Raw genomic sequence first — 19,292 nt, 5'->3', positions numbered from 1 at the left:
TTGATGACATTCAGCCATTGTCTGCTCAGGGACCTCTCCTGGACGAGGTGGAGGAAGAAGAGGAGGAGGATGATGATGGAGATGATTACTTAGGGGAGGAGGATGCATCTCGTGGGGCAAGTGAAAATGTTGGCGTGGCAAGGTCTGGTACAGGGTTTGTGCGTGACTGGAGGGATGTGGATTTGCCAGAAAGTGCTCCTCCAACCAGCACTCGCAGTGCATCATTGACACCGGGAACATTGGCCCACATGTCAGATTATGCCTTGCAGATCCTAAAAAGGGACCCCCGCATTGCCAAAATGATGAACGATGATGACTACTGGTTGACCAACATCCTGGATCCACGCTATAAAGGCAAATTACAAAACATCATGCCACAGGAGAACCTTGACCTAATATTGGCTAATAAACAAGCAACTCTGGTAAATCGGTTGCTTGAGGCATTCCCAGCACACAGCAGCAGTGATGGTTCTCACACGAGCCGTACGGGCCGGGGGCAGCTTGGCAGAGGTGTTCATGGTGCACATAGCAGAAGTGGCGTTGGAGACAGGGGTTTCATGATAATGTTGTGGACTGATTTTTCAAGTACCACTCACACAACTGGTAATACTGCATCGATGGAAAGTGACAGGAGACAGCAGTTGTCAACTATGGTTACAAACTACTTTTCCTCCCATATCGATGTTCTCCCACACAGGTCATTCCCCTTTGACTATTGGGCCGCTAAACTGGACACCTGGCCTGAATTGGCACAATATGCCTTACAGGAGCTCGCTTGCCCAGCTGCAAGTGTGCTATCGGAAAGAGTCTTCAGTGCAGCTGGATCAATCCTGACAGAAAAAAGGACCCGTCTGTCAACCCAAAATGTGGATGATCTAACCTTCATTAAAATGAACCATGCATGGGTTTCCAAGGATTTTGTCCCACCTTCCCTTGATGACACATAGTGTGACAGAAAAATGGCTTGCTTTGGTCCACCTCTTCCTGGGACTTGACCTATTTCGCCTTTTGCATCAGCTGAATGTCCAACATCAACATATGCCACTTTCTAAAACTCCCTAACTGTGCTGCCTCCCCCCCATGGCCGGGGTCACCACCTAGCGCACGACACCGTGCGAGTGCCGTTGCCCTGGACAGGTGGGTAGGCCGGCTCTTGGGCGCAGGCACTGGCACAGGGTCCCTCATAGTGCAATCAAGTGTCTCTGACGGTGGTGGTGCACACCCGCCGTCAGACACACCGCCGTACTATGAGGGGCCCAGTGCCAGTACCGACGCCCACGAGTGGGCCCCCCTTGCTTGGGCAGGGCCCCAGCATTTGCAATCTTTACCTCTCCCTGCTCCTCCGCTGTGTAGTCTGGGCCGTCAAATCCATACTGTGCCTGACACCGTCTGAGCCTGTCTCCTGATGTATAGACATATATTTTGAATGTGTACGCTATCCATACATGTTATCCGGGGATACGGTACCCTTTCTCACCTTTGTGCAATCACGTGCAATCACGTGCAATCCATACTGGGCCTAACACCGTCTGAGCCTGCCTCCTGATGTATAGACATATATTTTGAATGTGTACGCTATCCATACATGTTATCCGGGGATACGGTACCCTTTCTCACCTTTGTGCAATCACGGGCAAGCCATACTGGGCCTAACACCGTCTGAGCCTGCCTCCTGATGTATAGACATATATTTTGAATGTGTACGCTATCCATACATGTTTTCCGGGGATACGGTACCCTTTCTCACCTTTGTGCAATCACGTGCAAGCCATACTGGGCCTAACACCGTCTGAGCCTGCCTCCTGATGTATTGACATATATTTTGAATGTGTACGCTATCCATACATGTTATCCGGGGATACGGTACCCTTTCTCACCTTTGTGCAATCACGTGTAATCCAAACTGGGCGTGAGAACGGCTGGCGAGCTGTTAAGCAAGCTACAGCACCTGTGGTTTGCACACGTAAGTTTTTCATTTTTTCAGGAATGACGGTTAGGCCTAATTCCGGAACTGCGGTTGACCTGCACTTACTGGCAAATCATCGTTCGCGGGTAATAATTGTAATCAGTGATCCCCATCACTAACGTTGTTCAGCGGGTTATCTGCACCTGTAAGCGACAAACGCTTGCCTTTTCAGTGTAGCGCACATGCAGCCACGGACATGTAAGGGCATGACACACCAGTTATTGGCCAATCTCATGTGCCAGAGCCTCACGTGTCCCTCTAGTAAGCCGGACTCGGACCGTGAGGCATGACGGAGTCTCGTTCGTTAATGGAATTAAGCTTGCAATGTGTGCATCTTTTCTGTGGCTGGCATGGTTGAGGTTTCCCAGGTGGAGTCGAATTTAACCGTAGGCTCCACTCCTGGTGGTGCCCTTCTGGACATTCCTTTAAGGTTCAGCTTTGCAACCATACTGCCCACGTAAAACAAACACTTTGCCTTCATGAACGCTGTTTGGAGGGTCATGACTCGTGGGAATAACGCCGCCCAATCAGTTAACCTGCTAGAGAGATCGTTCGTTGCTCCCAAGCATGACATCACACTCCCTAGGAGGAAGGTAATGCCACTGTGGCGACCATACTCCTAGGGGCGACACAAGTGCACTGATGCCCAGCCACTGCTCGATGAATCTGCTGGTACATTGACCCAGACCACTACATTCCCCTCGCACGCTACACGGCCTGAATCTGACCCTGATGAAACTCAGGTTATCCTTCCCATATACAGTTCCATCTTACACGGTGACAAAGAGGAAGCTGCAGATGAAAGTGCAGGTTCGGCCCACCCGCCATCAGACACACCACCGTACTATCAGGGGCCCTGTGCCAGTGCCGTCGCCAATGAGTGGGCCCCCCCTGCTTGCTCAGGATCACAGCACTTGCAAGGTTGAAATACTGTGCAGTGAGATGGAAGATGGGGACGACGAGGAGTCCAGACTAGTACAGGGATTCCCTAGCGAGGAGACTTATTTGATTGTTTTCAATGTTGGGACAGCAATTTTTGGGGAGCACTATACTCTGGAGAATGATAGATGGGGCCCACCATACACTGGAACATTCCAAAGGTGGACATCAGACACTGGAGCAGCATTTACAGGGCCCATTATACACTAGAGCATTAGAAATGGGGCCCATTATGTTTGGAGCATTATTTGGGCCCATAAGACAGTGGAGCTTCATCCATGGGGACCAACATATACTGTAGCATTATGTGGAGCTCATCATATACTGTTTCAAACATTATATGGGACCAATGATTCTGTATGGAGAAATAGATGGGCCTCGTCATGAGATGTAAAAAGTGAAGTATTTTTCATTGTACTATACTGCTATTTCTCTGCCGTATCAGAGCATGATGAGTTGTGTTATGTGTTAAAGGGGCGCTCTTTCGCCCAGGGCACATGAAAACCTGGAGCCAGCCCTACCCCCCCACAACTTTAGCCAAATAACCCCCATTTTTCAGTGCGTAACTTGTATTATGAAGTTAATTAAGGTTGACAAGCTTAAGTAAGAAGAATTGATGCTTTTGGCATTCAAATGGGCACTGTAGGTGTGTTTCCTGTCCTCCTCTCACTGCCGACTTTTATTCCCCATTGACTTACATTGGGTTTCATGTTTCGGGACGACCCCGATCTTTCCCTATAATCGGCCGATCTTGCTCGACCCGACTTTTGGAAAAGTCGGGTTTCACGAAACGAAACTCGACCCTAAAAAAACAAAAGTCGCTCAACTCTAATCAGGAGGATTTGGTTACCTTCTTACCTCTAGCTGAATTCGTGGTAAATAATAATTGTCATGAGTCTACTGGTAAGTCCCCATTTTTCAGGGCAGCAGGTTTCATCCTCAGTTCAGCTCATTTAATAAGAATCATTCTGAAATTCCCAAGGAGGAACGGTTTTCATCATCAATTTAAGTCTGTGTGACAAGGGGTTATTGATAATTGGAGGAAGATGGGGTCCAAGTATAAGAGTGTGGCTGATCAGAGACATTTGGTGGATATGAACCTGTGTGTTGGAGACTTGGTATAATTGTTCTCAAGGAACGTTAAGTTGAAGGTTCCCTCTTGGAAACTGTGTCCCAGGTTTATCGGTTCTTATAAGATTGTGGCCGTCGTCAATTGCATTCCGCCTTGCTTTGCCGCCCACCCTTAGGATCCGTAATGTGTTTCAACAATTTCTACTCAAAAAATATGTTGTGTCCTCTGTATCATCACCTCATCATCGCTGCTGCCATCTCCTGTCATTGTGGATAGAAATGTAGAATTTCAGATAGCAAAAATCATTGATTCTCGTTCGTTTAAGTATCTGATACACTGGAAGGGATATGGTCCTGAAGAGAGGATGTGGGTACCAGCATCTGATGTCCATGTGGCCAGATTGATCCAGACTTTTCTCGTGGCACACCCCAATAAACCCGGTCCTGAGGTTCCAGAGGTCCTGCAGCATTACAGCAACAGAGAGGAGCCAGAAGACCACAGCATCTGAATGCTCCTACTCCTGCAGTGAAAAAAAGCACTTCACCTTTGTATTAAACAGTGTAAATTTCATTGGGCAGTGCAGTGGTTAATATGCTCTGTAGAGAGCTCCTGGCGCTAAGGTTGTCAGCTGTGCACTGTTAGACACTCCCATCTCCTATATAAACTGAGTCCCAGCTAGAAATCATCGTCAGAGATAGCTTTTGCTGCATGGCTGGAGGTTGTTGGTGATGTTTTTTTAGTAGGCAGTTGGTGGATTTATCTGTGACTGTTGCTAGGTTTTGAGTGTGTGATAATTGCCTTTCTTCTCCTACATTGGTTTAAACCCATCCTCCATGTTCTATGTGTGTGAATATTTGTATGTTTGGTATTTTTCACTAACCCTATTTATATTACCTTGGGAGTTTAGTTGGTGTATTACAGTACACAACTACTCCCCTCTTCCCTGGGTGGGGGAGGAGTACAGACTGAGGGTGGATTAAGGAGCTAAGCTGGGGTCACACTATTGTAGAATACGGACGAGTGCTATGCGAGAAAACATCGCATAGTACTTGGCCCAGTGTTAATCTATGGGGCAGCTCACATCAGTGTTTATTTTCTTGGGCATATTCTCCGTGCATGTAAAATCGGAGCATGCACCCATATACAGTGGAGAAAAAAAAGTATTTAGTCAGCCGTTAATTGTGCAAGTTCTCCCATTTAAAAAGATGAGAGAGGCCTGTAATTGACATCATACATAGGTAGACCACAACTATGAGAATTAAAATGAGAAAACAAATCCAGAAAATCACCTTGTCTTACTTGGCAAGATTTATTTTGCATATTATGGTGGAAAATAAGTATTTGGTCATTTAAAGACATGCAAGATTTCTGGATCTCACAGACCTGTAACTTCTTCTTTAAGAGGCTCCTCTGTCCTCCACTCATTACCTGTAGTAATAGCACCTGTTTGAACTTGTTATCAGTATAAAAGACACCTGTCCATAACCTCAAACAGTCACACTCCAAACTCCACTATGGTGAAGACCAAATAGCTGTCGAACGACACCGGAAACAAAATTATAGCCCTGCACCAGGCTGGGAAGACTGAATCTGCAATAGGAAAGCAGCTTGGTGTGATAAAATCAACTGTGGGAGCAATAATAAGAAAATGGAAGACATGCAAGACCACTGATAATCTCCCTCGATCTGGGGCTCCACGCAAGATCTCACCCCATGGGGTCAAAATGATCACAAGAACGGTGAGCAAAAATCCCAGAACCACACGGGGGGACCTAGTGAATGACCTGCATAGAGCTGGGACCACTGTAACATAGGCTACCATCAGTAACACACTATACCACCAGGGACTCAGATCCTGCAGTGCCAGACGTGTCCCCCTGCTTAAGTCAGTACATGTCCGGGCCCATCTGAAGTTTGCTAGGCAGCATTTGGATTATCCAAAAGAGTATTCAGAAAATGTCATTTGGTCTGATGAAACCAAAGTAGAACTGTTTTATAGAAACAAAATTCATCGTGTTTGGAGGAGACATGCTCCAAACACCATAAGAACACCATACCTACTGTAAAGGATGGGGATGGCAACATCATGCTTTGGGGCTGTTTCTTTGCAAATGGACCAGGACCACTGATCCGTGTACATGAAAGAATGAATGGGCATATGTATCGTGAGATTTTGAGTGCAAACCTCCTTCCATCAGCAAGGGCAATGAAGATGAAACGTGGATGGGTCTTTCAGCATGACAATGATCCCAAGTACACCACCAGGGCAACAAAGGAGTGGCTTCCTAAGAGGCATATGAAGGTCCTGGAGTGGCCTAGCCAGTCTCCAGATCTCAACGCCATAGAAAAACTTTGGAGGGATTTCGAAAGTCCATGATGCCCAGCTACAGGCCCAAAACATCACTGCCCTAGAGCAGATTTGCATGGAGGAATGGGCCTGCATACCACTGTAGGGGAGAGAGCCCCAGAAAAGGGGCCCGCCGTGTCCGAGCCAGAACCAGGGGGGCTGTCACCCAGGTTCCCAGGAGATATGTTCCCAAGGGAAAGAATAGCAGGCCAGGACCGACAGTCGATCAGGAAACATGGGTGTGGGACAAAGAAGAGGGTGGGGAGACTATAAAATGAGCGGTGGAGACCAGCGGTGGAGATTCGACAGGGAGAGAGACATGGGAGACAAGAGACTGGAGGGAGGAGTCTAAGTGGCGTCCCAGAGCGAGAGTGAGTCAGCGCTTTCAACACAAGGGAGATGGAGGCTCACCTGACCAGGGGAGAATACGGTGCCAAGCAGCACGAGGAGGAGACCAGCGAGACCCGCGGCCACCACTGCCCCGCTCCATACCGTGGCTGCGGCCTGTACAGCGGGATCCGCGGCCGCCACTGCCCCACTCAATACCACGGCTGTGGCCTGTACAGCGAGATACGTGGCCGCCACCGCCCCACTCCATACCGCGGCTGCCGCCTGTATGCCCAGACCCGCGGCCGCCTCTGCCTCGCCGCCTAATGAGGCAACCCCGGCGGAGGGGAACTGGCCTGGGGCCTGTATCATCCCCCCAGCACCAGGGTGTGGGAACGCCCGAAGCCTGCAACAACTCTTCTTTGGCTGGACCCGGCAGCTGAGGCACCAATCAGACATCTCCCGGACTACAACTCTGCAGGATGCCAAAGATCTATAAGTGACATTTCGTTTGCATTTGTAGTTAGTTCAAGGACCCGTAGCCGGCCATAGCGTGGCCATATAGTTACCATCTCTTGCCGTACTCTTTAGCATTTTGTTACTTGTGTATTTGTGTCTGGATTTCCTGCGTGGAAAACCATTGTTAGCTTTCCTCTTTACCTATATATAAAAGTCAAGTTTAACCCTTGCTCTGTCTCCGGCTCGTCACTGCATCCTGCGTACCTGCAAGTACCACACCACCAACAGTGTGTGCCAACCTTGTAAAGAATTACAGAAAACGTTTGACCTGTCACTGCCAACAGAGGATATATAACAAAATACTGAGATGAACTTTTGTTAATGACCAAATACTTATTTTCCACCATAATTTGCAAAATAAATCTTGCCAAATCAGACACGGTGATTTTCTGGATTTGTTTTCTCATTTTGACTCTCATAGTTGTGGTCTTCCTATGATGTCAATTACAGGCCTCTCTCATCTTTTTAAGTGGGAGAACTTGCACAATTGGTGGCTGACTAAATACTTTTTTTCCCCGCTTTAAGTCTATGGGTGCGAGTGACACAACGCACATCACTCGGATATCATCTGAGTGTGTTGCCATATAAGCTGAAGCAGAGGAGATGGAGTAATTACTTTCTCCTCCTCCTCTGCAGCTGTGCTGCAATCCTCTCTGTGTGAGAGGATTGGAGTACAATAGCATGACACTCGGCTCCCGCTCGCAGGAGAGCAGGAGAGCAGGAGCTGAGGGTCATTAGCATATCGCATCCGAATCTCTCACATCGGATGCCATATGCTAGTGTGACTCCGGCCTAAGGCAACGTACATGGCCCCGTCATCTTCACTATCAAAAGGAACCAGGGGAACTGGGCGAGCTAGGGTGCCCCTAGCGTTAGGGACAGGGAAGGAGCCCCTGGTCTTTGTACACCCGACAACAGAATCATGACATTCCTATTTTAATATCTTCAATTGTACTACTATTAGACTAGTGTTCTCATATTAAAAATATCATCACCATGTTTTTTAGTGGGGTATGCATATTTATGTAAAAAGTGCATACGATGACTTAAGTCTATATATGAGAAAAGAAAATGGAAAACGGTCTTAGGAGCGCAGGAAAGATTCAGACAAGAGATGGGTTTAAACCACAACGCGTTTCGACAGAGGATCCGTCTTCATCAGGTGAAAGTTTAAAGTTTTAAGTTAAACTTCCACATGATGAAGACAGATCCTCCGTCGAAACACATTGTGGTTTAAACCCATCTCTTGTCTGAGTTTCTTTCCTGCACTTCTATGACCGTTTTCCATTTTCTCATTGCTCCTATCCTCCATTGGAGGTTTTCGGCTGGAGCTGGGGTGGATACCCGACATCCTTGTCTGCCCCTGGGTTGCTTCCTAAGCGCTCCTTTATGACCTTTATGACTCCTTTATCACTGACACTTACAAGTCTATATATGACAGATACACTTTTTACACAAATATTGCTCAAATTTTTTTATCTAATCTGTATTGTAATTACATCATATACAGTGCTAGTTTAGCTAGTTAGGATCTCTCCACTCTGCATTTTTAGAATGTGTAACTAATCCATCATCCTAAAAAGTATGCAATGACCAGTCTTGATGCAAAGCACATTATTTAGCAGGTCTCAAGGACTCCTTTGTATTTACTTTTTCACACTGATACAGAAATCTTGTTTTCACTTCTGAGACCTCAGGGTTGCAGCCATCAGTAAAGGCCCCATTACATTTAGCGATGCACCAGCGATCCCGACCACGATACGACCCGGTCAGGATCGCTGATGCATCGCTAAATGGTCGCTAGTGAGCTGCCACACAGGCAGATCTCACCAGCGATGTAGCGATGCTCGGTGGTCATACTTACCTTTTAGACGAAGCAATGACTGCCGTCTTCCGCCCGCGTCCATAGCTCTCTCGTTGGCGCCAGCAGGAAGCTGACGACGAGAAATTGACGTGAACGATCTTGCGCGATCAGCGATAGCCAGCGGGGGAGCCGGTTGGAGGTAAGTATCACATGTAGCGATATCGCTAGCGATATCACTGCTGCGTCACAAAATCGGTGATGCTTTAGCGATATCGCTAGCGATATTGCTATGTGTAAAGCCCCCTTAAGTGCTGAACAGTGGAGAATAGTCAAGGAAGAATAAGGCAATGGGATCAGGTAGCAAAGTTAGACAAACAGAGCAGCTATGCACTCCAAGAAAGTCCAAAAGGCATCCAAGAGTTTAATAGGGGCGCCATGTATGCCAATTGGCTGCTGAATCTGTATAATAATTGACCAAAAGAAATAGGAGTACAAAACCTAATACATAATCAAATGATATTGGCAAAGAAACATTATAAACCAAAAAAGCCACATATCCAAAAATTAAAAACACTGTAGAAAAATTAGAATCAATATATTCATTTTTATTAAGGACACCATAGGACACATTAAAAACACAATATAAGACAACACATAATAAAAAAGAAAAATACAGGGAGAGTGAAGTCAGCACACGTATGTCATATTGAAGTATAATGTTGGTCCAATCCAATATATAATATACAGAAATCTGGCCAATAAATATATACAAAATATATATAGAGAGAGATAAAGTGCAGTGCACATAAGGCTAGTTTCACACTAGCGTTTTTTTGCGCTGCGTTAGGAGCGCACATGAAACGCATGTGAAAAGCACATACAAACGCTTGTAAACGCTGCGTTTTTTTGTAGCATTATTGTGCGCATAACGACCAAAAATTGCAGCGTTTTTATGCGTTTGTAAGCGTTTTTCATGCATTTGCAATTTTTATGCGCAATAAACTAGAGAAAAAATCCTTGGAAAATTCTTGCAACACACTCAAGCAATGGGAAAGCAGTGGGCGTGTCTTATGGAAATTCTTTATATAGCCCCTTTTTACAGCTGAATTCTTCACATTTGCTTGCATTTGACATGAGAAACATGGATCTGCGCTGGAAGAGCTTTTACTTTGACTTGGATCTGTACATGAGGATGGCTCAGGCTTATGTAGTTGCTTCCCATGAACAGAGGGGGAGAGAGAGAGGCAGCGAAGATGGCAGAAGCGGCGTATGTGGATACATCCCATTATTGAACTCCGTGAGAGCCGTGGAGCATACCACACCCTCTACAGCGAGCTCCAGGCAAACCCGAAGAAATTTACGGATTATACCCAGATGACCAAAGAAACCTTTCACTATTTGCTTGGTCGGGTAAAAGAAGTCATCCGGAGACAGGACACGCAGCTCCGGCGTGCGATTACTCCTGGGGAACGGCTCTTGGTCACATTAAGGTACGTAGTTTTCATAAACCAAAGGCTGCAGAATTTTTTTGTTTTTTTTAATTAAACGTGTGTAAAAAAATTACGGGACTTGGACCTACAAAAAAGAATTTTTAAATACAGGTTGACCAGGGCCAGGAGAACAGTAGAGTGTGCTTTTGGTATACTTGTATCGAGATGGCGTATTCTTGCCACAGCTATTAATCTTAAACTGGAAACAGTGGATGAGGTGGTCAAGGCCTGTGTTGTTCTACATAATTTTGTAATTTCTCGAGAGCACCTGAACTTTCATCTTGATGATGTTGCTCCTAATCCTTTGCCAGAATTTACACAGCACCCTCTCAGGTCATCCGTTGAAGTTGGCCAAATGAGGGACCAATTTGCGGACTACTTCAACTCTGATGTAGGACGGGTGGAATGGCAAGAGCAAATGTTGTAAAAAAATTTTATTGCATGTTGTTGGTATGTTAACAAAAAAAACTGTTTTGATACCTGTACTGAGTGCATTCTCAGTTTTTACACTCCCAATACCATTAGCAAGTAGCCAGGTGTATCAGTGAATTTATGATGCTGTGTTTTGTGCATCATGAATTCACTAATACTCCTGAGTAGGTAACTCTCTACATTCGTGTAATATTGCACAGACTGGATACAGCAAGGTTCCCCAATTTCAGTCCTCAAGGTCCACCAACAGATCATGTTGTAATGAAATAAAAAGAGGATTCCATAAAACATGATCTGTTGGTGGCCCATGAGGACTGGAGCTGGGGAACCGTGCAATATTACAAGAATGTAGAGATTGCTGTGGAAAAGACAAGTCATGTAGATTTGTTTCAAAAAACTCAAACCAATCTATATGATTTGTCTTTTCCACAGCAGTCTCTACATTCTTGTATATCACACAGACTGGATCCACCAGGGTTCCCCAACTCCACTCCGCAAGGTCCACCATCAGATCATGTTGTAATGAAATAAAAAGAGGATTCCATACAACATGATCTGTTGGTGACCCATGAGGACTGGAGTTGGGGAACCGTGCAATATTACAAGAATGTAGAGATTGCTGTGGAAAAGACAAGTCATGTAGATTGGTTGCGTTGACAGCACATATCTCCAAGACTGACACAAGAAACATGCCAGTAATGGAGATATCTGGTGGGAGAAACGCTAAGTGTACGGCGCAGTGTGTGTACGGCGCACTTTGTGTAGTTGGCGATAGACACAGTAACCAATCCAGATTTTGTGAAAGCACAAGTGCACATCTATTTTGTAACAAAAAAAAAATATATATTTTATTAGGAATGACGTTTGGGGGAAGTTTGGGATACTTTGGGTGTGTGGAGAGATGAGGAATGACTGGAGGTTGAGGAAGGGGTTCTAGGAGAAGGGGCGACGAAAGTACTGGGGGAAAGGAGCTCTGGAATGGACAAGGAGGCATGTTGAGAGACATTAGGAGGAGAGGGTGGATGGACGAACAAAGTTTTTTTTTTTCTTTTTCTTTGGCGCAGGAATATCCTGCCCGGACCGACTGGCAGCCTGTGGACGCCTTACTTTGGTTGACCGCCTGGTGACGGTGGACTGTGGCGTTGCCCTGTAAAAAAGGGACTGTGGATCCCCACTTTGCTGCTCTGTGGTGGCGTGTCGGTGCTGCTGCAAGTGGCAGTGGCGGTGCTCCTAGAAGGGGAGAAAGTTGGGTCAGTGCTCCGAGCAGGAAGCTGCCTGTCTGGGATCTCAGCCAAAGTTCTTTCTGGACTCCGAGGAGGAGAATTGGTGGTGGTTATCTTTCGATGAGGAGTGGTGGTGGTGCTCCTTTGATGCGGAGTGCTGCCGATGCTCCTTAGATGAGGAGTGCTCGTGGTGCTCTGTTGCTGAGGAGTGCTGGCGGTGCTCTTTTCCTGAGGAAGGCTGGCGGTGCTCCTTTGGTGTTGACTGGTGGTGTCAGTGGCCCAAGCAGGTTCTGTGGTGGTTTGGCTCTAAGCTGGTGGTGCTTTGGCGGTGGTGGTGCTCCATACAGGAGCAGCGCTTGACATAGTGGTAGTGGCGGAGGAGTGTCCAGCAGCACTCAGACTTGGGGTGGTGTAGTGGTGTCCGGCTTCGCTGGGAATGCAGGTGGCCATGCAGTGGTATGCAGCAGAAGTCTGTAGCATGGTAAAGTGAGTCAGCGGGGGAACTGTTGGAAATACACCACTGACTGCTGAACATACCGATTCTGCTGCATAGACTGCAAGCAAGCAGTGTTGCAGGCCTGTAACAAACTCAGCTGTTGCTCAGGACTAAGGTGTTCCGCCATGCCCTGTTCAATTTTACTGAAAAAATGGTGCGCCGATCTGTTGAGGTCGGCCTCCAGACGGTCAAGGAGCTGGTCAACAGAGTGGAAGCGGTGTTCCATGTGGTTAAAACCACGTTCCATCAGGGAAAAACCGCTTTCCGTTCTGGCCTTGAGGCTGGCCTGAAAGGCCTCGCTCAAGTGCATGAACTCGGGCATGACAGGCCTGTCCGAGGTCCTCTGCCGCTGGCTGGTAGTGCCCGCATAACCAGTGACAGAGACCTGGGACAGGGGAACACCTGATGGACCAGCTTCCTGGTCACCAGCTGTCTGTGTTGCTGACCTGCAAGATGCTTCCTGGCTGTCGGATGGCTGGGACGGGTCCGAGGTCGATCGATGAAGAACTGCTCCCGGGACAGGTTGCAGGGTGCTGCTCCAAGTGCTGTGGAATGAAACTGAAAACATTAGTACCATGTATTTACAAGAAGCATCACCTGTTGAATTGAAAAGCACATAGTAATAACAAAAAAAAAAAAAAAAAAACTTACGCTCTGCTGGCAAGGACCGGTCTCAGGAAAGCCAACTCTCGATAGTAACGGCACTTTCTTCTGCGCCTTGCCGCTGAACCACTCCAAACCTGTCCCTCAGCACGAACATCAGTGTTGAAGCGGTCCTTCATCGAGCGCCAACGTGTGCGGATTTTGTTCACTGTTGGGAAAAAAACAAACAAAATAAAATTATAAAATGCACTTAAGGCAACTTAAATATCAGCACACACAACAGATTGAACTTTTCACTACAATATATCTTGCCATAAAAGCACCAGCACCTTGAGGACCATAAATCAATGCAGCAATTGAAGACCAAAATCAATCACAGTGTGCCACATGGCATTGGTGTTTTTAATGCAAGAATATATCTTGCCAAAAAAACACTAGCAACATGAGGACCATAAATCAATGCAGCAGTTGAAGACCAAAATCAATCACAGTGTGCCACATGGCATTGGTGTTTTTAATGCAAGAATATATCTTGCCAAAAAAACACCAGCACCATCAGGACCATACCATAAATCAATGCAGCAGTTGAAGACCAAAATCAATCACAGTGTGCCACATGGCATTGGTGTTTTTAATGCAAGAATATATCTTGCCAAAAAAACACCAGCACCATCAGGACCATAAATCAATGCAGCAGTTGAAAACCCAAATCAATCACAGTGTGCCACATGGCATTGGTGTTTTTAATGCAAGAAAATATCTTGCCAAAAAAACACCAGCACCATCAGGACCATAAATCAATGCAGTAGTAGAAGACCAAAATCAATCACAGTGTGCCACAGGGCATTGGTGTTTTTAATTCAAGAATATATCTTGCCAAAAAAACACCAGCACCATCAGGACCATAAATCAATGCAGCAGATGGCATTGGTGTTTTTAATGCAAGAATATATCTTGCCAAAAAAACACCAGCACCATTAGGACCATAAATCAATGCAGCAGTTGAAGACCAAAATCAATCATGCAAGAATATACCTTGCCAAAAAAACACCACCACCATCAGGACCATAAATCAATGCAGCAGTTGAAGACCAAAATCATTCACAGTGTGCCACATGGCATTGGTGTTTTTAATGCAAGAATACATCTTGCCAAAAAAACACCACCACCATCAGGACCATAAATCAATGCAGCAGTTGAAGACCAAAATCATTCACAGTGTGCCACATGGCATTGGTGTTTTTAATGCAAGAATATATCTTGCCAAAAAATCAACAGCACCATCAGGACAAAAAATCAATGCAGTATCACAGAGCATCTTTATACTTACTGAACACCCTTTTGGAAGCTGCAGAGGCGCTGTCCCAGCCATCCATCATCGCTGCGGCCACCTCATTCCAGAGCTGCCGGGTCACCACTGTGTCTTTGTACTGCTGGTCACAGCTGTCCCACAACAGGATACGCTCCTCAACGAGGCAGATCAGGTGCTCTTTGTTGATGTAGACTTCTTCGAAATCCCGTTATGGAACCTAGAAAAAAAGAAATATATTAGAATGTTTGTAATTTTGGAGAATGAAAAAGATAGAAAAAGAAACAGAGAAGAAGCAAAATAAAAGAAGAAAATAAAGACAGAAAAAAAAGGCACATTATATACTCACATTGCGTCTCCTCGCCACGACTTGACTACGCTGCTCCCGCTCTGAATCCTCCCGCTCAGACCGCTCCCACACTCCATCTTCACTGCCCGTGTCCGATGTCTGTAAAGAAATCAAAAATTAAAACACACTTCTAGAGGCAGCTATACTTACCCAAAGGCAGCAAGATTGTCACCTCACGATCAGCTTGGGCCAGTTCTTGCCGAGATGGCGAATAGACCGATCCAGAAGAAGACATGCAGAAATGAAAACAAAATAAACATTAGTACATTATAAAATTGTACAGGACACACAGACAGTATGTTGAAGAATACTCACATTTTGGCTCCTGAAGCTTGAATCCACACTTGGAAGGCTCTTCTGGGCTTTTGTCTGCTCTCTGCAAGGCTGTCTGTAGAGTAATTGTCTGACCCTGAAGACACCTTTTTTTATCTACACTCCTCCCAAACAATGTTGCTTGTTTAGGGGGAGTTTTAGATAAGTGTCTAGACATTGTTTACTCAAAGCGCGTGCGCGCAAAAGGCACTGACGTGCGCGGTGCCAAGCACTTGTCAGCGATCACATAGACTGTAATGCTATTTTGGGCACACATCGAGCGCACACGTGTGCGCGCGATTTTTTTAAGTATGTAGGCGGAACAAAAAATGCAACATGTAGCGTTCGACGCGTCTGGGCGCACACCTGTAAAATGCGCAGTGCACGCTAAACGCTGATGAGCGCGTACATTCACGAGAACCTGCGATCACCATGTTAAAGATAGGGGAACATTGCGCGTGCGCCCGATAGCGCACGATGCGCTGTGCGATCAAACGCTAGTGTGAAACCAGCCTAAGAGATTGTTATTTAGCCAGTAAAGTGCAAAAAAAAAAATATATATATATAAAGATAAAGTGCAGTGCACATATGAAATAGTTATGTAGCCAATAAAGTGCAAAAGTATATATATATATATATATATGAAACAATGCACAATGAAATAGTTATTTAGCCAGTAAGGTGCATAAGGTGAATAATAAATCCCATGATCAAATAAAGCATTAGGAAAAAGTTTCAAGTACTAACCAGGATTCATCATATACGTGCCATCACTGCCACCCCACACTGCAACGCGCGGTTCACATTCATAAGGTGAATAATAAATCCCATGATCAAATAAAGCATTAGGAAAAAGTTTCAACTACTAAGCAGGATTCATCATATACGTGCCGTCACTGCCATCCCACACTCCAACGCACGTTTCACACGTTGCTTCCCTGAGAAACCAACGTGTGAAACGCGCGTTGGAGTGTGGGGTGGCAGTGACAGCACGTATATGATGAATCCTGGTTAGTACTTGAAACTTTTTCCTAATGCTTTATTTGATCATGGGATTTATTATTCACCTTATACACCTTATTGGCTAAATAACTATTTCATTGTGCATTGTTTCATCTTTATATATATATATATATATATATATATATATATATATATACACACTTTTGCACTTTATTGGCTAAATAACTATTTCATATGTGCACTGCACTTTATCTTTATATATATATATATTTATTTATTTTTTTTTGCACTTTACTGGCTAAATAACAATCTCATATGTGCACTGCACTTTATCTCTATATAGATATATTTTTTTTATATTTATTGGCCAGATTTCTATATATCATATATTGGATTGGACCAACATTATACTTCAATATGAAATACGTGTGCTGACTTCACTCCCCCTGTATTTTTCTTTTTTATTATGTGTTGTCTTATATTGTGTTTTTAATGTGTCCTATGGTGTCCTTAATAAAAATGAATATATTGATTCTAATTTTTCTACAGTGTTTTTAATTTTCGGATATGTGGCTTTTTTTCTGTATAATAATTGGTTAGCTAGGCAGCTTTTGTGATATGTCATTATGAAGAATCTGCGGGCAGCACTTGCATTTCAATGGCTGGATGGAAGCAAGTTGCTAGCAGGAGCTTAGATACTGTGACCATATGTCATGAAGGCAGTGCATGGTAGCCTGACCAGTGGAGCAGGATGGCTTAGGATCTGCCAAATGTCCAGAACACAGACTGAATTGTAATGGATGGTCAAAAAACAGGCCAAGTTCAATAACATGAGATTACTAGCAAAATAGAATAGGATGGATAGGTGTAAACCAGATTCTAGCCTGAATTATAGCTGGCAATAGGAACAGGCATTCAAGATCTTAAATAGCCAGTGCCTTGACACTGGCTAAACAGCAGAAACCTAAAAAAAGTTTAACCTCAGACTCAAAAGGGTACCACAAGTTCCAACATAACCCCAAACCATAATTAGTTATGGATGTCACAATACCCTTCCTCTTCTAAGGGACATCTGACCCCTTAGGGTTAGGCTTATCAGGAAATGATCTATAGAATTCCTGATAAAAATATTCACATGGATGTTGCTAGCTAGCAAGCAAACTCCTTCAGACCCTTAACCTTTCTAGTGATCCAGGTATTATAAGGAATTACTCACTATTCAGAAATCAAGGATAATTTTAATCTTGTACTTGTACCATGCACTTCTCACCTGCCTGACAAATGTCACTCCATCTTGCCCAAAGACATCGCACACAAAAAAAGTCACAAATCCAAGAACTACTTGCTCTTTCTCTTTTTATTGCTACTTATTTCAGGGGATATCTCCCCCAACCCCGGTCCATCCTCCATCAACTTCAACCCCTCCCCTGCCTCTCATTGAAACCTTACTAACCTTATTAATATTAATAAACACAGTCTTATAACTAATGGATAAAGCAAACAAACATCAGTAATTTGCATATATATACACACAACCTCCTGAAAATTACTAGGAGGTAAGACGAAAAAAATTGCCAACAAGTATATATAAGACTAAAAAAATCTTTATTCATAAAGTGTAATAAAAAGGTAAAAAAATTTTTTACACATCAAGATAACGGAACATGATGAAGAACAACACTGGGAAAAGGTAAGGTAAGTACCAAAAACACACAAACTTTGTTTGAAAAATCAATGCATGAACACATATGAAAAAATATTTTTTAGAAAAATTTTTAATACAAAAGTGCATATTACATGTGAAAATACATGATCTAGGTAATATCAAAATTGTAAAAATTATATCAGTAATGATGGATGTGTCCACCACATACTTGTGAAGAAAAAATAATGCAAAAAAAATCAAAACAAAAAAACACTGAAAAAACTCTTCATTGATATACAACAGAGTATAATTGCATGCAAACTGTTGCACAAAAAAAGGAATGTGCAATGATCTACTGTATCATGAAAATACTAAAGTGTTCAGTGCACAAATGCACAATTTAGTAAACAATGAAAGGTAAGTACCAAGAACACACAAACTTTGTTTGAAAATCAATGCATAAAAACATAGAAGAAGCACTCCGCGAAACGGCGCTGTCGGGGTTGGAGGATATTCACTGGGAGCCCGAGCACACATGCACTTTAGGTATATCTCTATATGCCATTTTTTTCTTTATGTTCACTAACATGCAGCTTATTATAGTGCACTGAAGCTCTTTATATTCATGCACTTGTCACTTTGAAATAATTTTTTTATAGAGTTTTATAGACATATGCTTCATACTTATTAGTCTTTACAGCACACTGAGGTTTTTTACATTCATGTACATAAATATGTGCCTAATTTAATCATTTAATTGCATGCAGTTGTTGCATTTGTGCACTGAACACTTTAGGCTGAGTTCACACGTGGCGTTTTTTTCGCGTTTCCGCGGCGGTTTTAACCGCGCGATTTTGCCGCGAAAACACGAAAAATAAGCATCCCATGCATTCCTATGGGATTCCGCAATGCTGTGCTAATGCTGCGGTTTTTACCACGGCGGAATCGCTTCGCGGTAAAAACCGCAGCATGCTCATTAATTTGCGGAATCGCGGCGATCCCGCACCCATAGGAATGCATTGTTCCGCTTACTTCCCGCATGTGGCTGTGCACACCATGCGGAAAGTAAGCAGAACATTTGCGGATGGTACCCACGGTCCGGAGGAGAGGAGACTGTCCTCCGGGCTTTGGGTACCATATCCCTGTAAAAAATAGAATTTAAAAATAATAAATATTGTATTCTCACCCTCCGACGTCCCGCGCAGTCTTCCCGCTTCTCTTCACGCTTTCGTTCCCAGTAATCCTTTGCGAAAATGCCCGCTATGGCGTCCGTTCTCGTGGGATCGCGAAGTCTCGTGGTCATTTGCGCGACGTCATCGCGAATTACCGCGAGACGTCGCGATCCCGCGAGAACTGACGTCATCGCGGGCATTTTCGCAAAGGATTACTGGGAACGCCTGCACGGGACGCCGGAAGGTAAGAATAATACATTTTTTATTTTTTTTTACATTTTATCTTTTACTACTGAGGCTGCATAGGCAGCCTCAGTAGTAAAA

Source organism: Dendrobates tinctorius, unplaced genomic scaffold, assembly GCF_039654945.1.
Source record: "Dendrobates tinctorius isolate UK_male_01 unplaced genomic scaffold, ASM3965494v1 ptg000024l, whole genome shotgun sequence".
Classification (NCBI taxonomy): domain Eukaryota; kingdom Metazoa; phylum Chordata; class Amphibia; order Anura; family Dendrobatidae; genus Dendrobates; species Dendrobates tinctorius.
Note: the sequence above shows the minus strand (reverse complement) of the source record.